General features: G+C 36.6%; 1 long non-coding RNA gene across 2 annotated transcripts; it reads left to right on the top strand.

Annotated features, from left to right (window-relative positions):
• The first annotated feature begins 6,083 nt into the window (after positions 1 to 6,083).
• Positions 6,084 to 8,065, top strand: LOC118877444 (uncharacterized). Of its 2 annotated transcripts, XR_011604179.1 has the most exons (4): positions 6,084 to 6,213; positions 6,615 to 7,030; positions 7,090 to 7,664; positions 7,871 to 8,065. It is a non-coding gene; the product is annotated as an uncharacterized lncRNA (long non-coding RNA). The 2 variants fall into 2 exon arrangements; XR_010653991.2 differs by lacking the exon at positions 6,084 to 6,213 and having other exon boundaries at positions 6,326 to 7,030.
• Positions 8,066 to 8,594: the final 529 nt, after the last annotated feature.

The raw sequence follows: 8,594 nt of genomic DNA, 5'->3' as shown, positions 1-8,594 counted from the left end.
AGGAAGAAGCCCCTTCCCCCTTACACACATGAGATAATCTGCCCTGCCAACATAAGACATTTCTTCGAAAATTGCAAGCTATTTTAAAATTCAATTAAAAAACGTTAAATCATTTGGGCAACATTTCTTTTGCCGCGTGCCTAGTGAAAAGTGCAAAAACCACTTAAGTGTCATAAGTGTCGCTATAAATAAAAAATCTTTGGCGATTCAAAAAATTTCCCTAAGCAACCCCCATATGGAAAGTGGGAAAGTGCCGAGCCCGCGACTGCCGATGATGGGAAACCGCCCGAGGTGGATTTGCCAATATTGTACTTTAAAATTATGCAGAAATCAAAGAGAACGGACCCGCATCGAGGAAATTTAACATAAGATTAGGTTATACAATAATTGGTGTTGTAAAAAACTCGTCTTATATAGGGTTAAGTAAGTTAATGGTTAATGGTAATCAATAGATCTATGTGAACTTATCTCAAGAAATACTTTGTGTAGCATACAATTTTCGTAGGCAATTCTTCTGTCCTTGAATCCAAGACCAACAGAGCTTTTCATATCGAAAGAAATTCTTATGTCAAAAGACCTTGTTTCGGAATTTTAGATAAAGAATCAAAATTAGCTTTGACTGTCATAAGGTTTTTAAAAATGTATTAAGTATGGTAATGAACCAATGAACCAATGTAAATAAAAAATAATTTTAAAACTGATTTCATAATAAATAAATAAATAAAAAAGTATCTTTTTGCCATTACATTTTTAACTTATGAATCTTAAAAAGTTGCATACCAATTTTTATTTCCCTTTTGGAAGACATTTACCATATTTTTTAAGTTCCAAAAAGCATGTATGTAATTTCAGCTACTTTTTAAAATAAAAACAATACTCGTAATTTAAAATTTTAATTCAATAATTTTAATATCACTTTTCTTTTCAGCAACAGCTCTTCCACGTCACCTCGTTTTGGAGCTCCTTTTGTCTCCTTTTTGAGCCTGAGGTGATGTCTGCCCAATGGGCCAGATCCAATGCTCTGGTCTGGGTTTTTTGAGGCCCATTGAGATGCTCGGCTGCTTTTCCCATTTTCCAACTGTGCTTTCTTCTGTTCTCCCACCCACAAAAGCCTTGCATTTTTCCATGCGCCTGTCAACATTTTAATTAAAAAAGGTTACGGACCCATGACGACTGGCAGTTCAGTTCCGTTCAGACAAACGGTCCTGGCCAAAAAGCCATATGTAAAATTCGCGATTTCTTTGGGGGGGTCAGACTTTTGGGTCGGGAGGTGGGGGCGTGGCCATTGCGAAAAGGGTGCCAAAATAATAAACTCGTTTCGCAGTTACAAACAATTTCCTTTTTCAATTTTGCTCGCTCCCGTTGTTGGTCATCGTCTTTTTTTCAGCCATTTGGTATTTTGTGTTTCGTAGGTCATTACGCTCGTATGTGTGTGTCGCATTACGGAATAGTCAAATAAGTCCGGTCCGCCGGTCTCCGGTTCCACTTTTCCGTGGTCCAGTCCAGTCCATTGTTTGCCATCATTTTAATTTTATTTATTGTGCGCCTGCCGGCCAACCCCAATGCAAAACACTAAAAAGAAATGTTAGCCTTATGGATTTTCAACATATAACATTTTAAATCAGAAGAACTTAAATTGCACGCCATAATATATTAAGATTCTGATAAAATGAATGCAAAATCTAGTAACAAAGCATTAGTATTATGAAGTTAATGGAATTTGTTATATAACCTTTATATGGATTTCCAACATCTATCATTTAAATTCTGAACTGAAATTGAGCTTCATAATATATTAAGATTATGATATAACCCATGCAAAGCTTTGGTCTTTAAAAATAATATTATGAAGTAAGAAGAATTTGTTATAAAGATAATACTTATTATTTAAAATAAACTGGGAAATCTTTTTTCAAGTGCACATATGGGAACCCCATCAAGGCTCATGCAAATTAGATGAATTGCTTTGCAGTCCAGGTTCGCCGACTTCCACTTTTATAATGACTTGGTCACTCTGACCATTTCCCCGGTTCCCCCTGCCTTTTTTGGGGTGGCCAACCCCACTTTTCAGCTAGCCATGTCAATGGTTTTGCGGACATTTATTGTTTGAAAGCTATTACCCCTGCCCAAGAAGTGTAAAACGAAGACTCGACACCGTTTTTGATTGTTTTCTGTTTGGCTTCGAGGGCGGAGAATTTTGGTAGAGATGTGCCCCTCTAGGATTGCCATAATGTTTAATTGCTTTGTCATTATATTTGCAAGTTATGGCTACTTGTACATGGACACTCGAGGATTGCCATCTGAGTGCACTGAAAATGCACTTGAGACGAGGGTACAGTTGCCACTGAACGGGAAAGTCAAACCGGAAGGCAAAGGAAAAGCATTGTTTTCAGAAATCAAGGATATTCAGAATGGTATTGGGAACTCAATAGAATTTTAAAGTGGGATTAGAAAATCTTAATTATAAAACTATGGTTATGAAAGCAATATTATACATTGTAGAATTTTTCAATTTTTAAAAAATGTTCATGGTTTATATTTATTTACATATGTAATATTTGTGGTACATTAATATATTTGGTTGGGGCTTACGCCAAGCACTCTCCACTCATTTCAATGCCACTTTAACCCATTCCAAATCCAAATCCACTGACTGACAAACCACCGAACCCTAACCACTTGCAGTTCAGTTTGACATTTTCATTCATTTGTCTACGCAATGCCTCCTGAAAAAGTGGGGAAAAAAGAAAAGCACGAACCGAAAAACATTTCAAACTCGTCCATCGGAGCGTTCCGCCATTTATCCATTCACCATTGTTCGATGGCCGAGTGCAGACAGCTGCCTGCTGTGAAGCTGGCCAAAAACTTCTACGGCTGTCAATATGGCCAACACGGAAAACGGAGGGAAAGCCAGTAAGTGGAGCCGGAAAATGGCTAGAGATTGGCGGGCATTTTTTCACGCCACAAAATGAAAGCGCGCTGGCATTTTAATCAACATTAAGCAGAAATGCTTTTTGCAAACATTTCTTCGTCCCACGTCTGTCCATCAGACTGACAGAAAGTCCTGGGCATTGTCATTAATTTTACGTATGTGTTTTGGTCATTTATAACGCCGAGACTTGCAAATTAAAAAGTAGCCACCGGAACAGAAAGAACCGGGCAAAAAAAAATCAACCTGGAAAGTTCCTCGAGATGCGAAACAATTTCAATTATAAGCCATGGTAAAATGTCAAACCGTAAACGTTGGAAAAGAAATGCTGGCCCCTCATCCCTTGGGGACCGAAAACCCTCAACACTTCAAAGTCGTCTGCCTCAATGGGAATTATCCCAAGCAATTTTCCTAGGGTGCTAATAATTACGCCCCCAAAAAAAGCGGTGAAGTACCCAAGTTGCTGCCAAGTTTATGATTATGAAACGGCTTTGACAAGATTTTGTAAAATGATTTTACGACTTGACCCGGCCAAATTTTTCAGCTCCCGTAAAATATTTCATTAATTTTAATTGGAAATGGGGCTGAGACGTTCAACGGCGGTCGAGTAGATAATTACAAGGTCGAGTTTTCCCTTTAGAAAATCTTTTCAAATATTCACAAAAATTCTAGAGTGAGAAAAGCGTCTTACGCAGCTTAATTTGAAACAAATGTCGTAAAATGTAAGAAGATAATTTGATGCTTGACTGATGCCTAGGATTTGAACAACATTTTGTAAAAAGAAATTTATATTAATTTTGGGAGAATTTATAAATGTTTCATAAAAAGATTTTAAGGGTGCAAAGCTAAGGACGTATGGGGAAGAGTTTACTAGGACGTTTTTTAAATTGACCAGAGAACTTTACACTTGTAGCAAATATTCGGGTTACCGATCTTTTATCAAAAAAGTTATACGCCTAAAACTTCTTGTTCGCTACCTCTTGGCTTGTATTTTGCAGAGGTATAAAGGATTGGCTTTTGCGGTTTCTAAGGAATACACTAAAATTCCATAAGATAACAAAGTACTCCTTTATACTTTTTATATATTTGAGTCTTTAATTTACGTATCCTTTTTTTTACCAAAGTGATAGACTTTTTACTGAAACTGAAAAACTTTTGAAACTGATCCGAAATACCGATTTTTTTTAGGAAACTTTTTAAAGCATACATCTTTGTTGTAGTTGAGAGGATATAAAAACATAGGCTGGCCCATCTGATACTCACTCCCAAAGTTGGTCTTCAAAAGGCGTCTCTAACGCACTCCCAAAGAATAAAGGAAAATAAGAGCTACAAAACCACTGCATATCACTCCAACATTGTAAGAGATCCGAGATTGGTTCTTCCTCAAACTAAAATAAAAGAAATGTCATATTTAAATAATTTATTAGATAGTTTCTTTTGGTTAATATTTTTATATAGAGCCTAACTTACCACTTTTTCGGGCCCCATATATCTTGTGTTTCCCAGCACCATCAGTTTAAATGGATTTTGCGGGGTTCTCCTTCAAAATATTGATGAATGATAATGCTTGCTTTCGAAATTGTATCAGAAGCCATAGGGTGCACATAAAGGTATCTCAAGTTCCTGCAGTTTTTTACCAATCGAAGCATAGAGTATTCACAGAAGTATTCGACTATCAATACAACTTTTTCCAACGTGTTTACATGTTTAAGCAATGTTCTTTCCAGATCTTGAATGAGCGGGCTGCAAGAGTTTCTTATGTCAATATATTTTAACTTTGGAAAGAACGGAAATTGATGATCAATTTCGCATGAAGCGACTCCGAGCTTTTCTAAAACTTGATATGACAGACCATCATTGTGGAATGGTCCATTCACATTGCATTCGCATAATCTGAGGGAACGTAGTTTCTTTCGCCCACATAGATCCAAGTCTTCCAAATCGACCAGTTGTTGAATAAGATCGTCCTTCTCATGACAATTTAACTCACTGACTTTTTAGGTCTGGTATCCTTCCAATCTTTAGTTTTCTCAAATTTGATAATTGATGCAAAACATGGATGGTATACTCTGGGTCAAACTCATCAAGCTTGTGGTAAAATGATAGTCCATCGGTCTGAAGTTTTTCCGATTTTAACAGCAAAGAGCAAAAGGCGTTGACGTTTTTCTTGTTAAGAAGCGTTTTGATGGACTCTAGATTGTTGCAGTGCCTTTGGATTAATTCGAAAATAAGATATTCTCCACACAATATTCTCCAGTGTCAATTTCAAGCAGACTGGACCCGAGCAATTGAAGAAGGATTAAAAAATCCCCCGAAGACAGAATCATGTGGTCCACGCGATGTATTCCAGTATAAATTCTAAGATCCGAACAAACGCAAGGCTATTAGATCCTTAGCTGGTATTTTTCTGAGAGAAAGTTTCTTGAATACATCGCCGACATGGTAGAGAAAGGCCTTGGTCAAGATCGGATGTGAGTCGGCCAACATAAGTTTATTTGACGGAGAAAGTTGCTTGAATAGTAAGTCCAGAACTTCAAGTGGAAGATGCAACAAAGTTTTCCAATCTTCCATTATGTGCAGCAATAAAATAAACCTCAAAATGGTGCTTCCCAATTGAAATAAAACAAAAATAAAGCGTGACTACCAGGGGTGCAAGCTTACGGGTATCGAATAAATATCGATATTTGGGGAGGTAATGGAATTGTCACGAAATCCAATTTCAAGTGACCAGTGAAAAGACTATAGTCCGTTCAGACTGACTGCGATTCTGAATCAGCGAGTAAATTCCACCAAAGACTTTCTCAAAAGCTTGTGTGTATATTGTGCTAACCATTAATGTGTATAAATATATGATTTTTATAAGATATAGCATTTTTGACCAAGTGCTATTTTCCATAAACTTTTTAAAACTTATGTGTAAACATGGTACAGTATAATAAGAATTAATATACATATTAACAATGTACTGATTACTTGTACTTTTAATCTTGTTCAACCGTAGTTTAATGGCTTTTTCTATAGATATATATCCGAAATTCCTTCAATAGATGTTCCATAAGTTATGTCGTTCCAGTTCCAGTTGGTCCGCTATCCGAATTTGACTGACTCTTTTTATGCGATAGTAAGCGATTTTTCTTGACAGTGGAAATTAAAACGAAAACGGATAAGTAACAATGCCGGGAAAATTTTAGAAGAGTTTAGGCCCTGTAATTTTTATGATATGAGACAGTTTTGTCGAGCTGTATCCCCCATTGGAAATGTTTTGATGAGCAACTGCATTTTACGTAAGTCGTTATCGGATGGAGGATGTCCAGGATGGAGGAAGGTCCATCACAATAAGATTAAATACAAACGTTCCTAACTTTTCTACATGGTACTGTACAGAGGAAAAGACATTGATGTAGATGTTGTTAGTTGATAAAGTAGATTACCCCTATGAACAGTCTATAAGGTGGATCGTATATATGAGACGATATTTTTTTTGTGTCATCTCAGTTCTATGCCGTGTATCAAGAGTTTTCGATAACAGTTAGGTGCACCACTGGTGACCAGGCTTTTTTTGTTCCATTTAGAAGAACATTTTTTTTCTGCTAAGCAAAATGTGTGACTTTAAAACTCTTCTGGATATGCCGCTTGAAGTTCTGGACCTCATTTTCAAGCAACTTTCCCCGTCACATAAACTTAGGTTGGCCGATTCTCACCCGATTTTGGCGGATGCATTCGTTTACCACGTCGGAGATTTATTCAAAAGAGTGGAGCTCGATGCAGTACCACCGGAAGATTGGTCACTTATTTTTCGTCTGTGCGGACCTAGTGTTCTAGAAATTGATACTTGGTGCTATTTCCATATCGAGATTCAAACTTTCGAATTAATACAACGACATTGCACCAACCTGCAATCCCTTCAAGCACATGTTGATCGAAATAATGTAAATGCAATTGCTTTTCTGATGCAAAAATCCGAGTGGTTGAAATCCATCCACTTATCATTTCTGGATCATAAATTAGTTGATATACCTCGTATAGAGTATATAATGCATGTTTTGGGTCAATTGCGACCTTTGAGAAAATTAAAGATGGAGGTGGTACCCGACACAAAATGTTAGTGAATACAAACATTACTAGAATGCACTTCCAGTAATAACATTGTTTACTTTCAGTTCATCTCATTAAACGGTATGTCAACCTGGAAGAATTGGATATTTCCGGGAGTTGTAACCGAAATTTAAATATAAATATTTTTCAAATGTGTGCGCCATTAAAAAAACTACGTTCTCTCCGAGTATCTAGCTGCAACATCACTAAACCATTTCAGAATGATGGTTTGTCATTTCCACTTTTGGAAAAGCTTAGAGTCGATAAATGCAATATAATTCAAAAGTTTCCCTTCTTTCCAATGCTAAATAGTGTGAAGATAGAAAACTGCCACGAATGGTATAACCACGATCATGAAGCTTGGTTACTTAAGCACGGAAACACATTGCAAGAAGTAGTATTGCAGGTTAATAAGTTTTGCGAACCCAAAATGCTTTCATTGCTAAGAAGCTGCAGGAAGTTGAGATATCTTTATGTGCAACCAAAAGTCTTTTACACTATTTCAAAAACAGGCATGTCCTTGTTTGTTGACATTTTAAAAGAGAGAGGCTTCACTCCAGACAACCCATTTAAACTGACAATAATAGGAAATGCACTCTGTTGGGACGACGACCAAGATTTACTTGAATCGGCAAAAGTGGTAAGATTTTAAACTAAGCTCTGTTTAGTGTCTGTCCATATATTACGTAATCAAAGCTTTTCCGATTTTTGCTTTACTAATAGAAAAACAATTTAAATGTATTTAAACTTATTAATTAAAACTCATGTTTTGCAAATCAAAAAAAGTACACAAACAATTAATGTGACTTTCTATTCTTAATCTTAAAATAAACTTTTTCTTTTCAGTTTGAGGAAGAGCCAACCTCAGAGCTGTTACGTTGCACGAGTTACATGACTGATGTCACCTTATTCTAATGAGAAAAATTATTAGAGACGATGGTTTTAATTTCTGTATCTAATACTTTGCACATATATTTGTTAGCTTTTTGCTATACCCGCCATTTTTACACAGTCTCAAATAAATAATTGAATAAAACCAGAACAAAATTTAAAGTGTATAATTAGTATAAGAAATCTGTAAAAATGTTAGAACCGAAATTTGCACTCAGTGTCAACATCGAACTCATGTCCAAACAGCACCCACAGATTCTGCCACCGCTCGAAAAAACAATTCAATCAAACGGTTGCTACAAGTTCCTAAAACTAATTAAAATGCCATCAACGCGGCTCGTATGTGGCAGTGGGTTAAACGAGGTGGTGAGGGGAGTACTAAGGGAGATTTGGATTGAGGCGCCGCGGGCCTGGAAACCACAGAGATTTCTGGGGGAGTGTCAGTACGATGTGGGAGGTGGTGCCAGTTGGAACTGCCATTTACGCGTAATTTGACGGCCCTGAAAGGCTGAAAAAACAGGACACTTGGAAAAAATCAAATCCTGAAATGTAAAATAATATTTATGGAATGTTATACTTTTCCATTAATACGATAGCTTTTTTAAACAAAATATCATTTATTGTAAGACAAGGCCTTTTCTTAAGCACAGGTTTTTATTCGTTCAAATTTTTAAGAATT

Source organism: Drosophila suzukii, chromosome 3 (genome assembly GCF_043229965.1).
Source record: "Drosophila suzukii chromosome 3, CBGP_Dsuzu_IsoJpt1.0, whole genome shotgun sequence".
NCBI lineage: Eukaryota > Metazoa > Arthropoda > Insecta > Diptera > Drosophilidae > Drosophila > Drosophila suzukii.
The sequence above is the reverse complement of the archived record's forward strand: the minus strand, read 5'-3'. Positions and strand labels throughout refer to the sequence as shown.